A 26,650-nucleotide genomic window follows, 5' to 3' on the forward strand; every position below is an offset into this window, starting at 1 on the left:
CTAACATTTTGTGTCAGTTTGTAATTAGATTGTTTACGTGAAACATTTTCACAGGGCTCCTTGCTTAATCGCTCCTGGGTAGTCTTTAGTGCAGCATCTTTCGTCAGCGATCCTTGATCAGTACCTACATTTGATTACAGTGCTACTTGAACTCAGGTATTGCACGATGTTCTTAAGGCCAAGGCCAACTTGACGCGGGATTGGTTTTGCCGATCAGGGTTTCTTTTGATTACTAACTCAAAAAAATGATTCAAATAGCTCTGAGCACTATGGGACTTAACATCTCAGGTCATCAGTCCCCTAGAACTTAGAACTACTTAAACCTAAATAACCTAAGGACATCACACACATCCATGCCCGAGGCAGGATTCGAACCTGCGACCGTAGCGGTCACGCGGTTCCAGACTGAAGCGCCTAGAACCGCTCGGCCACCAGCGGCCAGCATTACTAACTCACCTCACCAGGTACCTCCTTGTGATTTCTAGTGAGGCCACCTTCCAATACACGATACGGCATCTCTCTCCCCTCCCTCCCTCCCTCCCCTCTCTCTCTCTCTCTCTCTCTCTCTCTCTCTCTCTCTCTCTCTCTCTCTCTCTCTGTGTGTGTGTGTGTGTGTGTGTGTGTGTGTGTGTGTGTGTGTGTGTTTATATGTGTGTGTGTGTGTGTGTGTGCGTGTGTGTGTGTGTTAAGTTACTTTCTGGTATACAGAAAATGAAATTTTGCATATATTACAATGTTTTAAAGCATCGTATTTACGTTTAACGTGTTTCATAACTTTTCAGTTTCAACACTGTACTGACATGCAACCAGCAACTTGATTACATTCTTTAAGTCGTTTATTAACGATTCTTTCAACAATTGCAGTATTTATATTAGGCGACTTGTTTCAAGCCTTACAGGTTTATTTTCAAGCCTGTCCTACTGAGATTGCAGTAAGAATGCCTGATCTTCACAATAAACATGAAAGTGGCAACACACGCTTTATAAATTGTTTGCAGAATGAATGAGACGATCCACGCGTGCCTCTTACCAAGTAAAAATCAAGTTAATTCTGTAAATAATGTATAAAGCACCTGTTGACATTTTTATGTTTATTATTATGGTGAGGCACTGTGAGTGCACCCACAGCAGGTCAGGCTTGAAAATGAACCTCTAAGGTTCGAAACTAGTCGCCTAATATAAATACTGCAACTGGTGACAGAATCGTTAACAAGCACTTTATGGTGTTACAAAATCTTTACCATACACTAAAGAATATTCGAGGGGCAAATTACGTTTGAATCGACTTTCCAGTAAGATGGTTCTTCTGTCTGTACAAGAGAGCGATCAATTACACTGACTACATTATTCAGGCCTGTCTCATAATTTTACCTAGGTTTATTACTGTTAAGAAGCAGTGTGTGGTCATTATAAATGCAAGGACTACTAGGATGCAAGTTGACCTTGAGACGGCCGTTTTATTGGGCTGAAATCGGTCTTCTTCTTCTTGTTTCTCCAGGCCTTTATCCCGTTTCTTAATGTGGCCGGCATGTTAATTGTTGGATTTGCCAATGTTAGTGGTACAAAGATCTGGATGTCCCTCCTGCCTCCAGCGCTATTCCCCCCCCCCCCCCCCCGGGACAGATTTTGTCTACATGTTCGCGGATCGTCTAACTGAGGCAGTATGTGGGCATCAGCCCAGTGTTCACCTACTCGGACGTGTGAAACCGCCTAAAATCCACATCCAGACTGGCCGGCACACCGGCCCTCGACGTTACTTCGTGTGGATTCGACACGGGCCTTGCGTGCATCCCCGGACCCCGGAATCGTCGTGCTACCACGCACGGTTATCCGGGTTGGTCAGGGTTGAAATCGATCACGCAGAAAAATAAATGTGATCATATGGTGAAATCCATAAATAAAAACTAACGATTGTAGCACTCACAGCAGGCTCCATACAATTACAAAGTCGTACTTCGTAAATTGCTAAAAACCATTCAACAGCAAAGATCGCATGAAACATTTTTTTTTTAGCACTCACAGCAGGCTCCATACAATTACAAAGTCGTACTTCGTAAATTGCTAAAAACCATTCAACAGCAAAGATCGCATGAAACATTTTTTTTTATTTAAGACTACCGGTTTCAACAGGCTAAGCTGCCATCTTCAAGTCTTAAAATAGTTTTGATGTAAAATACCTTCATTTTACGCTAACCTCATGCACAAGATGTCAAGTGAATAAAAATAGCACATTATAAAATGTTTGTCAACGCCAAAATATTTAAAAACTTAAAGCACCTTGTGCAACAGGCTATGTCCATATACATATTGCTCACAGTTGCTTGCTGCATCATACAAACACCGTACACAATAGCACATCTATTTACATATGCTGGACATATACTAAATAGTGCGAATCCGCTTTAAAATCTGTTGTGTAACTTGTCTGAAAAAATATTTTATGTGATGTTGGCTGTTGAAGGGTTTTTAACAATTAAACAGATCGCCTTTAGTGCTTTCAAAATGAGAAAATTCGAAGTACTTCCTAAAAATGTTACTGTATTTTGTATCGCAATTGTCTTACAACATCTATTGAGCAAATCTATCAGATATATAGTCCTGTCTTGGTACAAGAGACTCCATACTGTTTTCTAATGCACAGCAATATTAATGTATAGATCTGAAAAAAGTAACTGAAATTGGCATATTTTCGGTGATAAATGCAAAGAATCATAAAAGAAGACGTTTGATACTATGATTCGAAAGCGCCTACTGAATCCCACGAATAGTAAGACGTGAAGGGAACAGTTGGTATGTTGAGTGGGTCGTGACAGATACGTAGTAGCAGTTCCTGCAACTCTATTTTATAACGACATTTCGCCGGCGACTGCGTGTCTGAGATTACTCTTCTGTCCATGTGCCACAGAACTCGCGACGGAGATTAAGAATTACAGCTGTTTATGTGGTGTGAAACGCTTGTCTTCTTCTACAGCTGACGGTTGAATACGCCAGTATCTTTAAACAAATACGTTAATTGTCTGCCGGTTTTATACAGGAAATCGTAATGTGTTTCTCAGTTTATGAACATGTTATTCCCAACTACAGTGTTGCACATACCTAAATCCTCGCTACTAGTGGTAGTTTAGGAAAGTTCTGTAACACAGTACGGAACTGACCTAGCAGTGTACTTTTTTCGTGCTTCCACTTCACGTTAGAGTTTCATGACACATATGTAGCTTTCTGAAACTGTCTGTTGACGACGCAATAGTGTACAAGGAAGTGACATCCCTTAGAAGATTGTTATTAAATGCTCAGCATTTGGTGCTTCACAGTAATGCTCATAAATATACAAATAGACCCGATAACTTTTGACTAGGCGATCGGTGGCAATCTTTAAGTTTCTAGGAATTTCTATACGATATAATGCAACAGCAATGGTAAACCTACATTTAAATAACGTAAATGATCACGTAATCAAGTGGCGAGTTAGTTTCGTTACGTTACACTGAATAAATGAGTTAGTAAACTGCGGTTAATTCCACTTGTGGAATTATGAGGAGAAAGTAATGAAATTAAATCTACTGTCGAACCCAAAAGTAATAAAACTATACCCATGTACTCGCCGTGTAGCTTCACTCAGACATGCAAGAACCAGGATAAATAAAATTAAATAAACATCATTCTCTGGCATTAGAGTTGCGACAAGAACATACTGTTAATGTAGTTTCATAATATGTATGCATGCAACGAAAAATATACTGTTACTCGAAACTCACTGACGCACAGAACCCATTAAATTCGCTTAACATTGTAAAAAAAAAAACACCAAACACATGCACACGAGCTGTCAAATTCGAATACTGCGCTAGCTGCTGTTCTCAGCCAATCAGAATAAAGCTCAGTTACGATAGGTTCTCGCGCAGGCGCTATAACGGCGGGTTACAAATAGTTCATTTGTTACAATTACTGATTTTTTTTACGTGAGAAAGCAGAACCTGCGAAACTTGGCACATACAATGAATGAATGGGAGCAAGCGTGATTACTATTCGATGAAATAGTAGCAAAAATTGTAGGGCGGGATGTGCAGCATACACTACATTTAAATGTTGGTATTGTTATAATGGTGCGTAGACTAATTACAAAATTACGACTGGAACAACATTTTGTTTTAAAGAGAAAACAATACATTCCTTTTGTAGCTAACAGGCTGATTGCATTTAAAGTCTTTTTAAAAAGTACGCGTTGGCTGCACCTTACCTTGTTGCAGGATTCCGACATTGAGTGGTGACGATGACACGCGATTTCACCATTCTACGGTGAAAACAAGGTCTCCAGGTCCGTTTTGCATCTGCTTCAGATAATGTTAAACTTCTGCACTGCAACAGCCATCGATATTGGCTTGATGTCGTGTTATTTCAGTTCCCGAGAGTGCACAATTTCAAATACAAGACACTGACATATTCGTCTATACAATGTCTCCTGCGTGGCAACTGCGAAACGGTTACAGTTCTATGATTTATATGACATTATTCAACTGTAATTCGTATCAAAGGACAGTCCTCGAAATGTCCAAACCTGATATCGTAGTCACAAGCTGTTTCACCAGTGACCACCGATTTTCGTCCATAGCACACGCGAAACCTGTCTTAGTTCATTTACGCATAAAGCAGAGTGCAATTCATAGTTGGTATTAATCACTGCCCCTCTGCAGTTCACACGATACGCTGCGCATATTGATTCAAATGTTTTATCCGTGTATATATCCATGGAAACCACCACACCAACCATGTCGTACTTCAACAATCAGTGTTGCTCTTCGTCGCCGTTCTACTACTCGATTGTTCAGTTTCGATAATCGATAACGGGCTCTCTTACAGCAGAGATATATTCACCCCGTTTACATCGGGCTCCCAAAATCGGATTTCGTAAGCCGATTTCCCAATACCGGTTTTAGTTGAGCATGTAAACACCAAGAATCGATTTTGGAAATCCGCTTCTAGTCGCCGGTTTCCCAATTCGGCAATGGATTTTCGCCTCCATGAAAACGCAACCGGTTTTGAAACGTGATTGGTTTGTCAAGTTACGTGTTGTTTTCAGAATGTTCGGTAAGTAAGGACTTATTGTATAGTGAAAGACAAGCAGAAATATTAGACTGAGCATGAAGCTGTGCAGCTGTAACATTTAAGTGAAGAGAAATAACGATTGTGTTGACTGAATCAGAAAATGGATCATTTGTTTTCCAGACGCCATATTTAACTGTGCTAGCAAACGTTCTTATAATTTTTTAATGTACTGACGTTAATTACTTAACATATTGAATAAAACAAAATGATAAAAGGAAAAAAAAATATTTACACCGTTTAGGCTCCCTCGAGCTATAACTTTTTAACAAATAAGGAAAGGAAAAAAGATATTTTTATTGATCCAGTGATAGGGAAAGCAGATGATTATGTCAGATACTTCACGCATGTAATCTGCCCACGAAAGATATTGTTTAGAAGACCCTTGTTCGATTAATTCATGAGTATTATTTGTCAGTTTGGACCCTGGCCAAGTTGGATTTGCACAAAGAAGAGCTGTTCTCTTCTTCAATTTTGTTTAGTCAGCATGACAGAATCACAGAAATGCCAGTTAATCTGCAGACGTTACAAGGAATACGCTATGTATCGCCAAGGCCCCACACTCACAATAACCCGAGTGCCCACGTTACAAAATCAGTCACCAAACGTACCACTTCCTGCAATATGCTTTTCACGTATTGACCACGACGATGTAATTAGAGAAATTCTGGGCACAAAGATTGGTTAGATGATTTCCGAAACATCCTCTCGCAATTACGTGTAGTTCTAATCAACTTTGTCCCTGACGGCAACGGCAATGTAAAAGAATCGCCGCCGCCCTAGTTGTTGCTCTATGTATGCGATCACGACGCCCATGTACGTATTGTATGTGGCTGTTAAGTAAATCGGGCCTGCCAGTGTGGCCGAGCGGTTCTAGGCGCTTCAGTCTGGAACCGCTCGACCGCTACGGTCGCAGGTTCGAATCATGCCTCGGGCAAGGATGCGTGTGATGTCCTTAGGTTAGTTAGGTTTAAGTAGTTCTAAGTTCTAGGGGACTGATGACCTCACATGTTAAGTCCGATAGTGCTCAGAGCCATTTGAACCATTTGTAAGTAAATCGTACTTACGATTATTTGTCGGACCCATTGTTCAGATCACTTGGTAGAGGGCAATCGTATCAAATATTTAAGTTTGCTTGGCACGTTGATTAATATATAGATGTCTATTAATAATTAAGATTAAATATCACTGAATTTTTATTCTCTATTTGAAATAGTTTTTCAATGATTAATTGCTTATTAAACAAACCTAGAACAGAAATTTGGCACATTCTTGCAAAGCCACTTCTTTCTCTTCAAATCAACATACCCATATCTTTTTATATAAGGCTTTGAGCCTTGCATCGCTATGTGAAAGTATTAACAATTTTCTTTTACTTTTTTAAAATGTCCTCTTTCGACATTAGCTGTCTCTGCATCCCCTGCTCCTCTCTGATGGCTGTTTTTATAACCGTCGCCTTCGCCCTGGTTCATAGCATCATACTCTATACTCACCCCATCAAAAATGAAAAAAACAAAAAAGCATTAGAATCTTATTTATAATATTATCATATACATTCGTACTCATTCCCAATACATTAACAATACAGAAAAGAGAAAAATGCAAATAAAAAATTACGACGTGACCGCTACGTCTGTCAAGACAAAGAGTTACTGACCATCGGCGGGGAGGAGGGGGGAGGGGAGATAGGATGTACACTGGTAGGCTAAGCACCCGCCGCCACATACCTCCCTGCGCCATCTGAAATACACAGATTTAGATGTAGACATGTGGAATAATGCGTTAATGTGTTGCCATTATACACGGGCCAAAAATGTTATGAAGCTTCGACTACGTTATCGATAGGCCATATTTGCTTATTTCAGTGCGTAGCACGTGACTTGAACGCGATTGGCGGAGCCTATGACAAATCAAAGACCGTGGCACAAAATTACCTGGAAGTTCGTGCACACAACACACAGCACTTCGGTGTCTTATTAACTTACGTAAGTTCTCTAGATGACGGAGGCAGAAGTCTCATAAATATCTAGCAGGAAGTACAATATAATAAATGTGTCTCTTTACAGCTATTTTATTTTCATTTGATATTAATAATAGTCACTGTCACGCTTAACCGAAAATGTTCGCATTTGAAGCCGTGAGCCTGTTTCAACTAACATGGATCATATATCTGTGGATATCCAGGGTACTTTCCCCAGAACAGGCTTCTGACGGCCCAACAGAACCGACCGACCGCCGTGTCATCCTCAGATGATGAGCGTCACTTCATGTGGATATGGGGGGGTGCATGTGGTCAGCACGTCGCTTTGCCGGCCGTTGTCAGTTTTCGTGACCGGAGCCGCTACTTCTGAGTCGTGTAGCTTCTCAGCTGGGCTGAATGCACCTCGCTTGCCAACAGCGCTCGGTAGCTCCAGACGTTCACCTATCCAGGTGCTAGCCGAACCTGACAGCGTTTAACTTCTGTGACCTGGCGGGAAGTCGTTACCACTGCGCGAAGGGCGTTGGCTAGGTATCTTGGAAAAGCACATATTGAATCAATGCCACTGTTAGGGAGATTGGAAACATTTACTTAGACAAGAGGCTCATACCTCATTCCCACTTGTTCTCAGTCTAAATTCTACAACGCCTGACAAAAAAGTGAAGCACACAGAAGGGGAGGAAAATCGAAACGGAACTTCACAGGTTGAGAGGTGGTGTCATGATATTTCAGTGATTAGAAATTCGAGACAAATTTACAAAAAAGTTGGGAGTTTGAACCCACTTATCAGCATGACGTTGCATTCTTTCTAACCTGAATACTTGCATTGATTCAATTGCTAAGAGTGTCATAAAGCCGTTGTACTCTCTCCTGAGGCGCGCCGGCCAACAGTTATTCTAACTGCTCCTTGATATCCCAGATCCTGCACTAGGACGCAGTTGATGTTCAAGCCAGTCCCACTGATGTTCCATCTGGGAGATATCTTGGGATCTTCCTGCACAGCATCACGCGGACAGCTTATGGCAGGGGCGGGCAAACGTTGCACGCGGCTCATGAGCACACAGCGCTGCACGTGTGCTGCTCGCGTGCAGGCGTCGGCCGGGGCTGTGGCGACAGCCTGCAGGTTGCGGCAGTGTAGTGCCAGGCTTAAGCTGCGGACATTGAAGCGAAGCGACCACTACGTAGTGAACGTTGTATTTCAATAACCGGAAAATGCAGAGTGAATCAAGGAAACGGAGAATTGGAGATTTGATATCTTTTAAAAAGGAATGGGAGAATCATTGAAAATTGGAAATGTATAATATGTGACAGTATTCTCGCTGGTGAGCGGAAGTTTAATATTGAACGCCATTATAATAAATTTCAGTATGTTGCCGCTCTTAGTGCAATAAAAGAGGAATTTCTCAAGCGATTTGGGGATATATCTTACTTACCCCAAGGTTTTGAATAGTTCTCGAGAGAATCTGGTTTCTGTAGATGATATTCATCTCAGTTTGCAAATGGAATTAATAGATCTACAGTGTAATTCTCGTCTGAGAGACAAGTTCCTTTTGGCAAGACGTGTAATAGATTTTTATCACGACTTTCCACAGAAAGAGTTTCCTCGTCTCCATTGTGAAGCCATGAAGATAGTCAATGTTGGGCTCGACATACTTTTGTGAGAGATTTTTTTCCTGTTATGAAAATTAATAAGTCTCGGTTAAGAGCAAACATCAGTAATGAAAATTTACGTAACTGTTTGCGTTTGTCTGTATGTAGAAATTTTGGGCCAGACATTAAACGTATTGTAAACTCCACCTGTGATAATTAAATAAAACGTATCGTAGGTAATAGGTACTCTTTCAAACCACGATTACTTTCAAGCACTCCTACTAACCTTATTCCTTCATTTAATAAAGCAGGCCAGGAAACAAAACGCATTACAGGGGAAGAAGCGGAGAGAAGGTATGGTGGGGAGGGCTGAGAAGCAGGTGGCCAGCTTGCCCCTGTGTGCGCGCAGAACACCTGTTAACTGCACACGTGCATGTGCACCGCACACGTGCAGAATTCCTGCCCGCCCCTGGCTTATGGAGACACGTGCCATGTGAGGACGATATTGTTTTGTTGAATAATGGCACCATGAGAGTGTCGCGTGAGAAGTAACTCGTGAGAACTCCGGGAGTCGCTGACGTAACGTTGGTTCCCTCACTCACCACCGGCCTCGACCTGAGCTCACATCCGATGGCTCCCCACACCACAACGCCAGGGGTACCACCACTGTGCATCTCCAAAAGTTGGAAGAATGGGGCCTCTCCCGAGGTCGCCGACATACTAGCCAACGATGGCCACCCGGGGTACTGCAGACATTCGTCGCAGTCTATGCTTCATGGTCACAGCACCACTCCAAACGCAGTCATATAAAAGTTTTGCATCACCTCGGTCCCGAGAAGTCCGGAACCTGCACAGAAAATTAGAACAGAGATCAACATAAACCTCATTTCCGCCCTTTTTATTGCTCATGAAAACCACGCATGTTGTACCACCATCCTGGTGCTGGTCCAGACTGCTGTACACACCGGTACCTCTAATACCCAGCAGCACGTCATCTTGCATTGATGCATGCTTGTATTCGTCGTGGCATACTACCCACAAGTTCGTCAAGACCCTGTTGGTCCAGATTGTCCCACTCCTCAACGGCGATTCGGCGTAGATCCCTCTGAGTGGTTGGCGGGTCACGTCGTACATAAACAACCATTTTCAATCTATCCCAGGCATGTTCGATAGGGTTCATGTCTGGAGAAGATGCTGGCCACTCTAGTCGAGCGATGTCGTGATCCTGAAGGAAGTCATTCATAAGATGTGCACGATGGTGCCGCGAATTGTCGTCCATGAAGACGAATGCCATGCCAGTATGCTGCCGATATGGTTGCACAATAGGCCGGAGGATGGCATTCACGTATCGCACAGCCGTTACGGCGCCTTCCATAACCACGAGCGGCGTACGTCGGCGCCACATAATGGCACCCCAAAACAGCAGGGAACCTGCACCCGCCGGCCGGGGTGACCGAGCGGTTCTAGGCGTTTCAGTCTGGAACCGCGCGTCCGCTGCGGTCCCAGGTTCGAATCCTGCCTCGGGCATGGGTGTGTGTGATGTCCTTAGGTTACTTAGGCTTAAGTAGTTCTAAGTTCTAGGGGACTGATGACCTCAGAAGTTAAGTCCCATAGTACTCAGAGCCATTTGAACCATTTTAACCTCCACCTTGCTGCACTCACTGGACAGTTGTCTAAGGCGTCAGCCTGACCGCGTTGCCTCCAAACACGTTTCCGACAATTGTCTGGTTGAAGGCATGCGTCACAGTCATTGGAGAAGAGAACGTGATGCCAATCCTTAGTGGTCCATTCGGCATGGTGTTGGGCCCATCTGTACCGCGCGGCATGGTGTCGTGGTTGCAAAGATGGACCTCGCCATGGACGTCGGGAGTGAAGTTGGGCATCATGCAGCCAATTGCGCACAGTTTGAGTCGTAACACGACGTCCTGTGGCTGCACGAAAAGCATTATTCAACGTGGTGGCGTTGCTGTCAGGGTTCCTCCGAGCCATAATGCGTACGTAGCGGTCATCCACTGCAGTAGCCCTTGGGCGGCCTGAGCGAGGCACGTCATCGACAGTTCCTGTCTCTCTGTCTCTCCTCCATGTGTTGACAACATTGTTGCAGATTTCTCGAAAGCACAACAGCAAACAGCAGGCAGGCAACGGCTCTGCTAGGTTTCTATTTGGAAATAAAATTTCCAAACTGTAATAAAACTGTTGCATACCACATGGTGAAATGTGGTAATGCTTAATGATAAACTGTGGAATGGAGAGAGTAACTATTCCTATGAAATTATATTTCAGGACAACTATTTTAGAGTGAAGCATGTTTTCAAAAAACCATAACAAAACTTGGCATGAAATTCACACATAACATGGCTCTAAACAATACTACGCTTAAAAAAGGGAACAATGACTTAAAAAGTATGAAATGTTAACAGAGAATTCCTATAAAAACCATAATCAGTTAATATGTTAACCCATGACTGAGGAAAGTGGGGTGATCTTTCTCTCAACCCTGAGCCCAGAGCAAGTGAAGAAAGTTAACTAGTTGCCAACAGTCGTTTCTACCTTTCTTCAAATTGAGTGCACAGTGCTGCAGTCGTACCTCAAACTTCTTCTCTTCAAAAGAGAAAAAAATAATGCATTGCTTTCGCTTTCCGATGTATACATCTTTTTCATCCTTGTTGTGCTTCACAGTAAATCTTTGTTCATCTAACAGATACAATCCCGTCAACACGGCACTACAGAATACGTCCATCACCTGCCACACTAAGAATGTATCAAACTGCGCAAAGACTATTGTGGCACAACGAGATCAAAGATATATATATATATATATATATATATATAAGGCTCACCGGCCATTTGACGATCTTCTTCTGTGCGGATGGACAAACAGTGTCCGAACTCTTCCGGGAATCGGCAAAAAGCCGCGAGTAATGAGTGTATTGGGCAGGGACACTATGAATATAATGCGGGACAGTCAGTTGAGAATGTGGGTCTGACGGAAGCCGTGCCAGAGATAAGTCCTTCCAGTCACACAATCCTCTGTGTCCTCGGTGGCTCAGATGGATAGAGCGTCTGCCCTGTAAGCAGGAGATCCCGGATTCGAGTCCCGGTCGGGGCACACATTTTCAAATGTCCCCGTTGACATATATCAACGCCTGTATGCAGCTAGGGGTATTCATTTCATTGTAATTTCAGATCAAAGATTGTTTAAGAGTAACATAACTTGCTCTCTCTCTCTCTCTCTGACATGCACATCGGTAACATATAAAGTGCAATATGACATGTCCACCTTATTAATAGTTGCTTTCAGAATCTGACGCGTCGTTCCCGTAGAAAACATGCAACCTAAATTTAAACGATAACAACTCGCTGAGAAGGATTCAAGTGGTACGTTATCCATCCCTCTAACAATGAATGGAACGAAACGGAAGCTGTGATAGATGTCACAGTAAAAAGATGCACTGGCCCACTCCCTTTCGAGTTGTTCACACAAGTAAATAGGGCCGTTTTTGTCAGAAGCACTGACAATATGTTGCAGAATCTGTGAACAAACGTCGCTGCTTACGTATTTGAAGGAAATCAGAATCTACAGTACTGGCCATTGAAATTGCTACACCAAGAAGAAATGCAGATGATAAACGGGTATTCATTGGACAAATATAATATACTAGAACTGACATGTGATTACATTTTCACACAATTTGGATGCACAGATCCCGAGAAATCAGTACCCAGAACAACCACCTCTGGCCGTAATAACGGTCTTCATACGCCTGGGCATTGATTCAGAGCTTGGATGGCGTGTACAAGTACAGCTGCCCATGCAGTTTCAACACGATACCACAGTTCACCAAGAGTAGTGACTGGCGTATTTTGTCGAGCCAGTTGCTCGGCCACCATTGACCAGACGTCTTCAGTTGGTGAGAGATCTAGAGAATGTGCTGGCCAGGGCAGCAGTCGAAAATTTTCTGTATCCAGAAAGGCCCGTACAGGACCTGCAACACGCGGTCGTGCATTATCCTGCTGAAATGTAGGGTTTCGCAGGGATCGAATGAAGGGTAGAGCCACGGGTCGTAACACATCTGAAATGTAACGTCCACTGTTCACAGTGCTGTCAATGCGAACAAGAAGTGACCGAGACGTGTAACTAATGGCACCCCGTACCATCACGCCGGATGATAGGCCAGTATGGTGATGACGAATACACGCTTCCAATGTGCGTTCACCGCGATGTCGCCAAATGCGGATGGGACCATCATGATTCTGTAGACAGAACCTGGATTCATCCGAAAAAATGACGTTTTGCCATTCGTGCACCCAGGTTCGTCGTTGAGTACACTGTCGCAGGCGCTCCTGTCTGTGATGCAGCGTCAAGGGTAACCGCAGCCATGGTCTACATCTACTACATCTACATCCATACTCCGCAAGCCACTTGACGGTGTGTGGCGGAGGGTACCTTGAGTACCTCTATCGGTTCTCCCTTCTATTCCAGTCTCGTATTGTTCGTGGGAAGAAGGATTGTGGGTATGCCTCTGTGTGGGCTCTAATCTCTCTGATTTTATCCTCATGGTCTCTTCGCGAGATATACGTAGGAGGGAGCAATATACTGCTTGACTCTTCGGTGAAGGTATGTTGTCGAAACTTTGACAAAAGCCCGTACCGAGCTACTGAGCGTCTCTCCTGCAGAGTCTTCCACTGGAGTTTATCTATCATCTCCGTAACGCTTTCGCGATTACTAAATGATCCTGTAACGAAGCGCGCTGCTCTCCGTTGGATCTTCTCTATCTCATCTATCAACCCTATCTGGTACGGATCCCACACTGCTGAGCAATATTCAAGCAGTGGGCGAACAAGCGTACTGTAACCTACTTCCTTTGTTTTCGGATTGCATTTCCTTAGGATTCTTCCAATGAATCTCAGTCTGGCATCTGCTTTACCGACGATCAACATTATATGATCATTCCATTTTAAATCACTCCTAATGCGTACTGCCAGATAATTTATGGTATTAACTGCTTCCAGTTGCTGACCTGCTATTTTGTAGCTAAATGATGAAGGATCTATCTTTCTGTGTATTCGCAGCACATTACACTTGTCTACATTGAGATTCAATTGCCATTCCCTGCACCATGCGTCAATTCGCTGTAGATCCTCCGAGCTGATAGTCCGTGCTGCTGCAAACCTCGTCGAACTGTTCGTACAGATGGTTGTTGTGTTGCAAAAGTCCCCATCTGTTGACTCAGGGATCGACACGTGGCTGCACGATCCGTTACAGCCATGCGGATAAGATACCTGGCATCTCGACTGCTAGTGATACGAGGCCGTTGGGATCCAGTACGGCGTTCCGTATTACCCTCCTGAACCCACCGATTCGATATTCTGCTATCAGTCATTGGATCTCGACCAACGCGAGAAGCAATGTCGCGATGCGATAAAGCGCAATCGCGCGATAGGCTACAATCGGACTTTTATCAAAGTCGGAAACATGATGGTACGCATTTCTCCTCCTTACACGAGGCATCACAACAACGTTTCATCAGGCAAGGCCGGTCAACTGCTGTTTGTGTATGAGAAATCGCTTGGAAACTTTTGTCATGTCAGCACGTTGTAGGTGTCACCACCGGCGCCAATGTTGTGTGAAAGCTCTGAAAAGCTAATCATTTGCATATGACACCATCTTCTTCCTGTCGGTTAAATTTCGCGGCTGTAGCACGTCATCTTCGTGGTGTAGCAATTTTAATGGCCAGTAGTGTACATATTTCTTGGCTCCGTCAGTCTAACTCGTAGCAGGCAGGTGGAGTTGTCTGGAAAAGATTTTTCCGAGGGTACTTCCACTTCCTCCTAGTAATTCGAGGATTCAGTTTGTGGTGTCACCGGCAGACACCACACTTGCTAGGTGGTAGCTTTAAATCGGCCGCGGTCCATTAGTACATGTCGGACCCGCGTGTCGCCACTGTCAGTAATTGCAGACCGAGCGCCACCACACGGCAGGTCTAGAGAGACGTACTAGGACTCGTCCCAGTTGTACGGACGACTTTGCTAGCGACTACACTGACGAAGCCTTTCTCTCATTTGCCGAGAGATAGTTAGACTAGCCTTCAGCTAAATCCATGGCTACGACCTAGCAAGGCGCCATTAACCATTTCTAGAGAGAGTCTCACTTGTATCATCAAGAATGCTGTATACAAATGATGGATTAAAGTTAAGTATTCCAGCAGCTACGTACTTTTCTTTATAGCATTCATTAGGTATCCTGTTTCAGACTTAACGCCAGCCGGTGTGTGTAAACGCGTGCCTTTCGGTTACCCGTCACTGTGGACTGGCTGTCTTGTCAGTCCACTACACAGTCTCTTCAGCTTCCTTCATAATGGTTACAACAGTGGCTGCCGTGGCTTCTGACAGTGGTGTGTGAGGCGCCGTCTGCTACCCTGCGCGGTGCTAATAGTTAACACGAGGCCACACACCCAGGGATCGGTGTCTCTCCACATCGGACGCCAGACGTGCCTCTCGGCAGTGCCAGCCAGTGGGCCGACCTTTCTGTCGGGACAGCACCTGTCGCGTCGCTCGGAGGGTGCCCGCCGCGCCAACTGTGCTGGCACACACTGCGCCCCTTCAATCTGTGTCTGCTCGTGCCGTCGGGCAGAGCTGAAATAGGAACGGTTCGTCGAAAGAGCTCTTAAAGATCAGATGACAATGCGTACGAGCTACGACGGCAACTACACGAGTAGCCGAGCAAGGTGTTACAGACATCAAGCGCTGGTGTGTAACAGAAACTACGAGGGATCAAATACTGTTATTGTAGTCACGATGTAGGTGTCCCTAAAATGTCTACTTACCAACGTCAGAATAACACCTCTGTGCACTAACTGAACTGTAAGATGTTTACCATGAAGCACCAGTCCGATATTGAAATGATAACACTTTCATTCCATTCGGTACTAACTCTCCCCGATGTTATTCAGTCTGTATATTGAGCAAGCACTAAAAAAAAATCGGAGTAGGTATTAAAATCCATGGAGAAGAAATAAAAACATTGAGGTTCGCCGATGACATTGTAATTCTGTCAGAGACAGCAAAGGACCTGGAAGAGCAGTTGAACGCAATGGACAGTGTCTTGAAAGCAGGATATAAGATGAACATCAACAACAGCAAAACAAGGATAATGGAATGTAGTCGAATTAAGTCTGGTGATGCTGAGGGAATTAGAAATGAGACACTTAAGATAGTAAAGGAGTTTTGCTATTAGGGGAGAAAAATAACTGGTGATGGTCGAAGTAGAGAGGATATAAAATGTAGACTGTCAATGGCAAGGAAAGCGTTTCTGAAGAAGAGGAATTTCTTAACCTCGAGTATAGATTTAAGTATCACGAAGTCGTTTCTGAAAGTATTTGTATGGAGTGTAGCCATGTATGGAAGTGAAACATGGACGATAAATAGTTTGGACAAGAAGAGAATAGAAGCTTTCGAAATGTGGTGCTACAGAAGAATGCTGAAGATTAGATGGGTAGATCACGTAACTAATGAGGAGGTATTGAACAGAATAGGGGAGAAGAGGACTTTGTGGCACAACTTGACAAGAAGAAGGGATCGGTTGGTAGGGCATGTTCTGAGGCACCAAAGGATCACAAATTTAGCATTGGAGGGCAGCGTGGAGGGTAAAAATCATAGAGGGAGACCAAGACAAGAATACCCTAAGCAGTTTCAGATGGATGTAGGTTGCAGTAAGTACTGGGAGATGAAGAAGCTTGCACAGGATAGAGTAGCATGGAGAGCTGCATGAAACCAGTCTTAGGACTGAAGACCACAACAACAACTAATGTCCACTACAAGACGAAGTAAACGTTCCAGAATTCGAATCGAGAACAGCTGCCAGCATGAGTAACGTAGAAGTAAATATCTTCGGAGTAGTGAAGCAACGTAAATCACTTAATAAATGCAAGTCTTCTGGTCCAGACTGCATACCAATTAGGTTCCTTTCGGAGTATGCTGATGCATCAGCTCCGTACTTAACAATCATATACAACCGTTCGCTCGACGAATTATCCGTACCCAAAGACTGGAAAGTTGCACAGGTCACAACAATATTCAAGAAAGGTAGTAGGAGTAATCCACTAAACTACAGGCCCATATCGTTAACGTCGATATGCAGCAGTATTTTAAAACATATATTGTGTTCAAACATTATGAATTACCTCGAAGAAAACGGTCTATCGACACGCAGTCAACGAGGGTTTAGAAAACATCGTTCCTGTGAAACACAACTAGCTCTTTATTCACATTAAGTGTTGAGTGCTATTGACAAGGGATTTCAGATCGATTCCGTATTTCCGGATTTCCGGAAGGCTTTTGACTCTGTACCACACAAGCTGCTCGTAGTGAAATTGCGTGCTTATGGAATATCGTCTCACTTATGTGACTGCATTTGTCATTTCCTGTCAGAGAGGTCACAGTTCGCAGTAATTGACGGAAAGTCATCGAGTAAAACAGAAGTGATTTCTGGTGTTCCCCGAGGTAGTGGTATAGGCCCTTTGCTGTTCCTTATCTATATTAAGGATTTTGGAGACAATCTGAGCAGTCGACTTCGGTTGTTTGAAGATGAACCTGTCGTTTATCGACTAATAAAGTCATCAGAAGACCAAAACAAACTGCAAAACGACTTAGAAGGAATATCGGAATGGTGCGAAAAGTGGCAGTTGACCCTAAATAACGAAAAGTGTGAGGTCATTCACATGAGTGCTAAAAGGAACGCGTTAAAATTCGGTTACACGATAAATCAGTCTAATCTACAAACCGTAAATTGAACTAAATACCTAGGTATTACAATTACGAACAACTTAAGTTGGAAGGAACACACAGAAAATGTTGTGGGGAAGGCTAACCAAAGACTGCGTTTTATTGGCAGGACACTTGGAAAATGTAACAGACCTACTACTAAGGGGACTACCTACACTACGCTTGTCCGTCCTCTTTTAGAATATTGTTGCGCGTTGTGGGATCCTTACCAGATAGGACTGACGGAGTACATCGAAAAAGTTCAAAGAAAGACAGCACGTTTTGTATTATCGCGAAATACGGGAGAGAGTGTCACAGAAATGATACAGGATTTGGGCTGGAAATCGTTGAAAGAAAGGCGATTCTCATTGCGACGGAATCTTTTCACGAAATTCCAATCACCAACTTTCTCCTCCGAATGCGAAAATATTTTGTTGACACCGGCCTACATAGGGAGGAACGATCACTACAATAAAATAAGGGAAATCAGATCTCGTACGGAAAGATTTAGGTGTTCATTCTTTCCGCGCGCTATACGAGATTGGAATAATAGAGAATTGTGAAAGTGGTTCGATGGACCCACTGCCAGGCACTTAAATGTCGTTCGCAGAGTATCCATGGAGATGTAGATGTAGTAAAATCAGTAAGAGGTTTCACCCCCAAGGACACAAATACACTCTTTTCTTCGTTGTGACATGGAAGCGAACAGTCACCGAATATCATCTACAGGATTTTTCTAGGGACGGTCTGAAGCAGACGCTGTATCTGTTCACGCAGGTTGCTGGTTTTACCATTCTTGCCGCTTAGTCTGAATTCATTCTTCCTGTTCTTTCCGTGAAATTGCACAGGAGACAGGAGTTTTACTCTCTTGTTTTCCAAAGAGCGCAACCGTACAACTATCATTAACTAACGATTAATCAACTGTCACTGAATTGATCAAGTCTGATGAAACCATACAAATGATAAGTACACAACTCGTAGTGGATAAATAATGGACACTCATGCGCCGTGGAAAATGGATCATTAGTAGTTCGAGCAGTCGAGGCAGTTTTGTACTGCAATACAGATTCGTCAGAAGTGAAAGTTAGTAACCCTGGAAGGAGAAAACATGTCTCTTTCTTTAGTAATAACATAAATCATTTCAATAACAATGGTAATCAAACTGCTGGTTTTTTTACAGATTATGCCTGAGAAAGACTCAAAAGCAAGTTTACGGTCCTCATGTTTTGAAATGTACCTCATACTATCAAGTTTGAAACCAAGCAGATCTTGTAGCAAGTGAAACATTTCAGTCGTACGCTTTTGGGCTTCCTCTTCCCCATTCATGAATACATTAGTAAATAAATAGTCGTACATACAGTGGGTTGTACGGGAAATATGTTTTCCTGATGAGTTCTAACTTTCAGGAAACATTCCTCACACACAAAGAAAGAAAATATGTTATGTGGACATGTGTCCGGAAACGCTTAATTTCCATGTTAGAGCTCATTTTATTACTTCTCTTCAAATCACATTAATCATGGAATGGAAACACACAGCAACAGAACGTACCAGCGTGACTTCAAACACTTTGTTACAGAAAATGTTCAAAATGTCCTCCGTTAGCGAGGATGCATGCATCCACCCTCCGTCGCACGGAACCCCTGATGCGCTGATGCAGCCCTCGAGAATGGCGTATTGTATCACAGCCGTCCACAATACGAGCACGAAGAGTCTCTACATTTGGTACCGGGGTTGCGTAGACAAGAGCTTTCAAATGCCCCCATAAATGAAAGTCTAGAGGGTTGAGGTCAGGAGAGCGTGGAGGCCACGGAATTGGTCCGCCTCTACCAATCCATCGGTCACCGAATCTGTTGTTGAGAAGCGTACGAACACTTCGACTGAAATGTGCAGGAGCTCCATCGTGCATGAACCACATGTTGGGTCGTACTTGTAAAAGCACATGTTCTAGCAGCACAGGTAGAGTATTCCGTATGAAATCATGATAACGTGCTCCATTGAGCGTAGGTGGAAGAACATGGGGCCCAATCAAGACATCACCACCAATGCCTGCCCAAACTGTAGAGTAAAGAGTCGCATGTCAACACAAGCACCGAAGTCAACATTACCTTCCTTCAATTGGGCCAACTGGCGGTGAATCGAGGAAGTACAGTACATACTGACGAAACTAAAATGAGCTCTAACATGGAAATTAAGCGTTTCCGGACACATGTCCACATAACATCTTTTCTTTATTTGTGTGTGAGGAATGTTTCCTGAAAGTTTGGCCGTACCTTTTTGTAACACTCTGTATACATTCTGTACTAATTATAAACATTTGGAAGACGAAATAATAGTAATCCTGAAGTATCTATTTGGCTATATTCGAAAACATGATAGCAAAGACAGCCCTTAATCAATTCCAAAGTAGTTAATGGTTTGGTCAGAAATATTGTTTGCGCAACTATATATGTTAATTTCATGATTTAAAAAAATAATTCAGCCTAGCTCTTGCAGTAGAAAAAAAAATGTTCAAATGTGTGTGAAATCTTATGGGACTTAACTGCTAAGGTCATCAGACCCTAAGCTTACACATTACTTAACCTAAAGTATCCTAAGGACAAACACACACACTCATGCCCGAGGGAGGACTCGAACCTCCGCCGGGACCAGCCGCACAGTCCATGACTGCAGCGCCTAAGACCGCTCGGCTAATCCCGCGTGGCCTTGCAGTAGAAGAAACTGTTAAAGAGAACCAATTATTGGTGTATTGAGTTAATTTAATGAGTTACGTTTTAATTGTAATTTCTGTAAATTTAACTTCGAACTATGTGTAAGTTCAGTAACTATTATTGTGAGGATATATAAGGTCCCAGTTTTTGGTCACGAGACAGTCAGTCCACTACTGAATTTCATACGAGGAACCTGTGTTGTAGACTTGGCCACTGTTTCTATGTTTCGATACAGTGTATCGATACGTGGAACTGTTTCAGTGTTTCGGAACGGCTGTGGTTCACTGTTTCGAAACAGTGGTGTTTCATTTCGCCCCTGTCTCGGATAACCGGACCAGATTCGATCTCGAGCCAGACACAGAAACTGTATCGTTGTTTCAAAATAAGGCTGTTTCAGTCCACCTGTGCTTGGAACGGACTAATTGTATCGAAACAGTGATGTTTCATTCCACTCTGTGTCGGACGAGATTCGGGCTCGGCACAGGTACTGAAACACAACATACCACTTCGTGAAACACTTTCAAGAGTGTCGAAATCTTTTCGACAGGCAATAGCATGAAGCTTAAGATATCCGAAAATAAAGCTTCGTTTCTAGCTGACTGTCCTATTGCGAAATGGCGTAACATCTGCTTTATAAACACTAACCAAACAATAAAACAACGCATACTATTCACATTCAAAATAATAAATATGTGAAAATCATCAGTTAAATTACACTTTTTTTAACATACCCTTCTCTGTTCATGTACAGTAATCATATTAAGAAACACAAGTAAACCTACAACATTTTGAATAAAGAAGGCGTAGAGTGATAGTTATTAGACACATACATAAATTTGATGTAGGTATCATTGCAAGCAATCTGTTTGACATATAACTTATAGTGTAATGGTGAACGGGAAGGGCTGGGGAGCATGGTGAATTTATAGTAACGGTTCGAAACAACTTGAAAGATAAAATTTTTTTCTGTTATATTTTGTTATTTATTCGAATTATCTGTGAGTCTATAGTCAATGTGCCTATTATACACAATGATTCCCTTCGTGTGCATGGAAATTAGCAGGATGGGTGTATTACCCGTACTAACGGAATGTGGGAATCCCAGTAGCACGTCCGTAGTTTCTGCAGTTATGCTCCCACCTCCAGTTCCGTTCGTGGTGGTTCTTCTGTCTTCAGCTATGGCTGTCCCCTCAGCCAATTGAAAAGTATGAAAGTCACAAGACACGAAAGCAGCCCATTTGCTTCAGGAAATACGAAACTGCCAAGACGCCTAAGTGATAGTTTCATACTTTCTGCAATATGATTAGCGCTCTCGCTCCTCATTTGTGTTTATATGGACATACTTATACAGTAGACATTCAAGATGATAAAATGTGTAGGTTTATTAGATTACTAAACACAAACTGTTTCACTGTTTCGAAACAGCGTATCGAAACATTACATTGTACTGTTTCATTTGTTTCGAAACAGTTACGTGTTTCAGTTTGCCCATCTCTACTGTGTTGGTTAGAACGACAACAATACATCGACTTAACAGTGAAATAAGAGTTACACCAGTAGGCCGTGTGTAAAAACAATGACATTGTCTGTTTCCATACGTGCCTGATTATTCTTCAAGAACTGTGATGTTTTTACTGCTCAGTGATGTTCAGCAGGAAACTATTGTAGCAGTATGTGGATGTTCGGCTGCTAACTATTGATCAGGCATATGGGAAGTTAGAACAATAGTGTTCTGGCCATATATAACTGTGTATTATTGGGGAATTGTGAAAAGTGAAAGTAAAAGACTGTGAAACGCAGCTATGCATCTGTCGGATACATCATTTACAGTAGACAGTAGACAGTAGTTAAGAAAGACAAGTCTTCCGGTCCAGATGGTATACCAATCAGGTTCCTTTCAGAGTATGCAGACAAAACAGCCCCCTTCTTAGCAACCATATACAACCGCTCACTTGACGAAAGGTCTGTTTCTAAAGACTGGAAAGTAGCACAGGTCACACCAATACTCAAGAAAGGAAATAGGAGTAACCCGTTGAATTACAGACCCATATCACTGAGCTCAATTTGCAGTAGGATTTTGGAGCATATACTGTACTCGAACATTATGGATCACCTTGAAGAACATGACTTATTGCTACATAAGCAACACGGGTTCAGAAAATATCGTTCTTGAGCAACACAGCTAGTTCTTTATTCCCATCAAGTAATGAACGCTGTCGACAAGGGATCTCAGATGGATATCCCTAGATTTCCAGAAGGCTTTTCCTACCGTTCCTCACAAGCGACTATTAATCAAATTGTGTGCATATGGAGCATCGTCTCAGTTGTGTGACTGGATTCCTGATTTCCTATCAGAGAGGTCAAAGTTCGTAGTGATAGACGGTTAATCATCGAGCAGAACAGAAGTGATATCTGGAGTTCCGCAAGGTGGTGTCATAGGCCCTCTGCTGCTCCTGATTTATATAAATGATCTAGGTGATACTCTGAGCAGGCCCCTTACATTGTTTGCAGATGACGCTATAATTTACCGTCTAGTAAAATCATCAATTCCAATTACAAAATTATCTAGAGAAAATTTCTGTATGGTGCGAAAAGTGGCAATTGGCACTAAACAAAAAAAAGTGCGAGGTCATCCACATGGGTACTAAAAGAAATCCGACAAATTTTGGGTATACGATAAATCGCACAAATCTAAGAGCTGTTAATTCGACTAAATACCCAGGAATTACAATTACGAGCAACCTATATTGGAAGGACCACATAGATAATATTGTGTGGAAGGCGAAACAAAGACTGCGCTTTTTTGGCAGAACACTTAGTAGATGCGACAAACCCACTAAAGCTTTCTCTTCCGAATACAAAAATATTTTGTTGACACCCACCTACGTAGGGAGAAATGATCATCATAATAAAATAAGAGAAATGAGAGCTGGAACGGGAAGATTTAGTTGTTCCTTTTTCCCACGCGCCATTCGAAAGTGGAATGGTAGAGATGGTTCAAATGGCTCTAAGCACTATGGGACTTAGCATCTGAGCTCATCAGTCCCTTAGACTTACAACTACTTAAACCTAACTAAGGACATCACACACATCCATGCTCGAGGCAGGATTCGAACCTGCGACCGTAGCAGCAGCGCGGTGCCGGACTGAAGCGCCTAGAACCGCTCGGCCACAGCGGCCAGCGGATGGTAAAGAAGTAGAATGAAAATGGTTCGATGAACCCTCTGCCAGGCATTTAAGTGTGAATTACAGAGTAACTATGTAGCTGTAGATGTACTGCACGTCCACCGCCCCCCCCCCCTGACACCGAGGACAGTCAACGAAGAAACAAAGTAGGCGAACTGCTACAACACATTCTGCGAGATGACGCAACGTCTGTGGTGGAATGGCAGTCTGTTCTTCCTCAAGAACCGAAACCATTGAAGGTGGTGACAATGTGCTCTGGGATCTGGAGTGAAGTCCACGTTCTCAACTGAAAGGTGTTCCACAGGTTTCAGATCGTGACCCAGGGCAGGCCAGTCTATTTCAGGAATGTTATTGTCGACAATCCTTTGCCTCACAAAGGCTACCTTCTGACACATTTTTTTCTCATACTGATACAGTCATCATCTCTGGCCTGTTCTCCTAGTGTACAAAGTACAGAATGCTGTAAAATGTGTTCACCACGAAACACACCCCCTTATAGCGAAACACCACCTCCTCCGTATTTCTCTGTTGCCACTACACATGATGGCGGACAACGTTCTCCATGCATTAGCCAAATCAAAACCCTTCCATCGTATTGCCACTGGCTATAGCGTGATTCGCCGTTCGAAACGCCCCTACAAATATATAGTCATCCTGTGTCGTCGCTCTTTACACGACCTAAAGCAAAGTCGGCCACGGCGTGCAAAACTTCACACGTGCACACCGAGGCTCAGTCTTACTCGGCACTACACAGTGTGTTTCGGCTTTGGTCGGCCTTTCTCGGTGTAGCGCTACATTTCTCTTAGCAGTGCGATGCGACACTTTCTTCCAGCATTTGGCGAGGCCTATTTTGCTCGTCACGGTTTTCTTCACTTTCGCAGAATCGTAGTGTAAGTCTTGTTTATCTTTTGCCATTTGCTCGTGGCTGAAGTAAGTTCACAGGTCCAGCAACTGTTAGCGAAAAAGGAGGCAGTCTAGTGGTCTAACATCGCAGTCCTTTCAAAATGTATGGGAATCACAGCGGAGAAGAATGAGGACTTCTAGTGTTTATTACGGGTACGTAGTCGCATAATCGTCGGTGTAATGACACATTCCGAGGCAGAGACATACAATACCTTAAAGGCTGCGCCAAAGATTAAATTGAGAGGCATGTAGGTTATAATCTTTGTAATGTTCACATTGGATTCTCTTTTGTTTCATACTCCAAGAAGGAGCTAAGGGACACTTTTCGTTTGTTGCCTCGTGGAGGATGGACGTAATTTTTGGTGTCTGCGGAAAGGCAGCCATATTGTTAGTAATTATGGTTTGTGCGACGAGCAGAGCAAGTCTTATTGTCTTGTGAATAAAAAATAGTGAGAAGTATCGAAGTGTGACGAAAATTATTTAAAGCAACGTAGCATTGTATTCCTTGGTTTCCACCGTCTTCGTGAAGTGAACCGATGCCGACATAGGAAGATACACACGGTCAACAAAGAGAAGAACTTCGATGGCGACTGATGAATTAATATTGTGGCAGAAGGACTAATTCTACGTCTAAGGTGAGAACTCTGATTAAATCAACAATGACGTAGAATTCACAATGTAATTAATCGGAATGGTAAATTATATTACAGGCATATTTCACGCAGGACTGTATTTGTCCGCATTCAAGCCGGTCAATACAATCCGTAAAAAAGCCCTTCAAAGATTCTTAAGTTACAGTTCCATGTCCGTTATTTTTCCTCTTTTCAAAAAACCAATAAATTTAATTTTTTTTATTTATTTCGCCACAACGGCTGCCGGAAACTTGCTGTGAAACGGTATTACAACAACGTGTAGAAAGAATTTAAAGATTTAGTTCGCGATGAAACAGATAAAAATTGTAACAATCGACCAACGGTTTGTACTGGATTCATTGTTTCTTACATCAAGAGGAACTTTTTGTTAAATATGAAAGCATGGAACACGTGATGGAATTGTTGGTGCGAATAGTAAATTTTGCGAAGTCGAAAACGTTATTACTACGTCATTTGCCGCAGTTTTTGAAGGAACTAAGACGAAGACTATGGAGGTATTCTATATTACTGCAATGTACATTGGTTAAGTCGGACGATATGCCTGGAGTGAGTTTTCGATTTTTACTGTGGGGTATTAATACTGCGTGTTTCAGTTTTTATATGTCTATGTTTCTCCAAGTATGGACGGGATATTCCACACTGTTCTCAAATCTGTGCGTAATTAGTTGGGTTAGCAGATGCCGCGAAATAAAGTTACGTTTCTCGCTTATGTGACGAGGTCTACTACTGTTTTTTAATCGAAGCAACGCCCTACCGTTCTACCCTATCTTTTAGTAGAGGACTGCCCATGTAGCTTAAAAACTATATGAGCTACACTTTGATTACATCTACATCTGTAACTACATTAACAGTTTTAAGACTGTTATCATCTCTGATTTACTTGAAACGAATACACGTACGGACCTATTAGTGTCAGTATGGTGTCCAAGCCACAGCGTGATATATCCTGCCTACATCCAGGTTGATGATGATGATGACAGTGATGTTGATGCTGCTGTTGGTGATTGCAGCAGCGAAGCGCTGTGGTCGACGATGATGTCCTTGGACATTATGCTGTACATATGTGCACTTACAACACTACGTCATCACATTCCACTAACAATGGTCTAGGGCAGATGGCTGAGTGGCTAGGGACAGATCGTAAGGTTATAAAACGATTTACGTAAGTCTCCCGGAGAGACTGATATCCTTTAATATCTACAATGAACCGCTTCTCTATCTTGCAGATGCACGAGAGCAAACTGGTAAGGTTGTTGTATACGCATATGACCTTTTCGATGGCATGAAACAGATCTGAAATCACTTCTCAAGTATAATAACATTTTTGATACACAATTTCATTTTGTATAAGAACTTTCTTCAACGGTGCACGGATACACAACGGCAACCGTCAAATGAGACTCGTGAAGTGGCGAGCACATGACAAATTGGAAGAGATTCCATCCATTTGATCTGCATTAAAATCATTAACGCTGCTCTTTGTTAAACATTATAGCATAGCGAAGCGGAAACGTCGCGGAATACTTCCCTAAGAACAAATAGCGGCTGCTTCCAAGATTCAGATAACAGCGATTCCACATGACATGTTTACTAGTCATAGAAGTATAAACTCAAATGTCATTAATAATTTTGTAGTTCCAGCTGGTAGAGGATGTGTTCCATAATATCACAATCACATTGTATTGACGCTTTCCTATCGAGATAGATCAACCATTTAGTGAATTGCACAGAGTTCTCTTCAAAATGGTTGCTACATTCTCATCAGC

General features: G+C 42.8%; 1 protein-coding gene and 1 non-coding gene across 2 annotated transcripts in view; both read left to right on the plus strand.

Moving 5' to 3' along the window:
* The window catches only part of LOC126176772 (troponin C, isoallergen Bla g 6.0101), a 64,605-nt gene that overhangs the window by 9,581 nt on the left and 28,374 nt on the right, over positions 1 to 26,650 (plus strand). The gene's annotated exons all lie outside the window — the stretch shown is intronic.
* Positions 11,704 to 11,777, plus strand: Trnat-ugu (transfer RNA threonine (anticodon UGU)). The gene has a single exon. It is a non-coding gene; the product is annotated as a tRNA-Thr (tRNA).

The sequence above is a fragment of the Schistocerca cancellata genome, chromosome 3 (assembly GCF_023864275.1).
Source record: "Schistocerca cancellata isolate TAMUIC-IGC-003103 chromosome 3, iqSchCanc2.1, whole genome shotgun sequence".
NCBI lineage: Eukaryota > Metazoa > Arthropoda > Insecta > Orthoptera > Acrididae > Schistocerca > Schistocerca cancellata.